The following is a 332-nucleotide window of genomic DNA, read 5'->3' as shown; positions in this document are numbered from 1 at the left end:
TCCTCTGCTCGCTCTCTCTCTCTCTCTCCTTCCTCTGCTCGCTCTCTCTCTCTCTCTCCTTCCTCTGCTCGCTCTCTCTCTCTCTCTCCTTCCTCTGCTCACTCTCTCTCTCTCTCCTTCCTCTGCTCGCTCTCTCTCTCTCTTCCTCTGCTCGCTCTCTCTCTTCCTCTGCTCGCTCTCTCTCTCTCTTCCTCTGCTCGCTCTCTCTCTTCCTCTGCTCGCTCTCTCTCTCTTCCTCTGCTCGCTCTCTCTCTCTCTCTTCCTCTGCTCTCTCTCTCTCTCTCCTTCCTCTGCTCGCTCTCTCTCTCTCTCTCCTTCCTCTGCTCGCTCTC

This window comes from Micropterus dolomieu, unplaced genomic scaffold (genome assembly GCF_021292245.1).
Source record: "Micropterus dolomieu isolate WLL.071019.BEF.003 ecotype Adirondacks unplaced genomic scaffold, ASM2129224v1 contig_5592, whole genome shotgun sequence".
Classification (NCBI taxonomy): domain Eukaryota; kingdom Metazoa; phylum Chordata; class Actinopteri; order Centrarchiformes; family Centrarchidae; genus Micropterus; species Micropterus dolomieu.
This window is presented reverse-complemented; position numbering follows the sequence as displayed.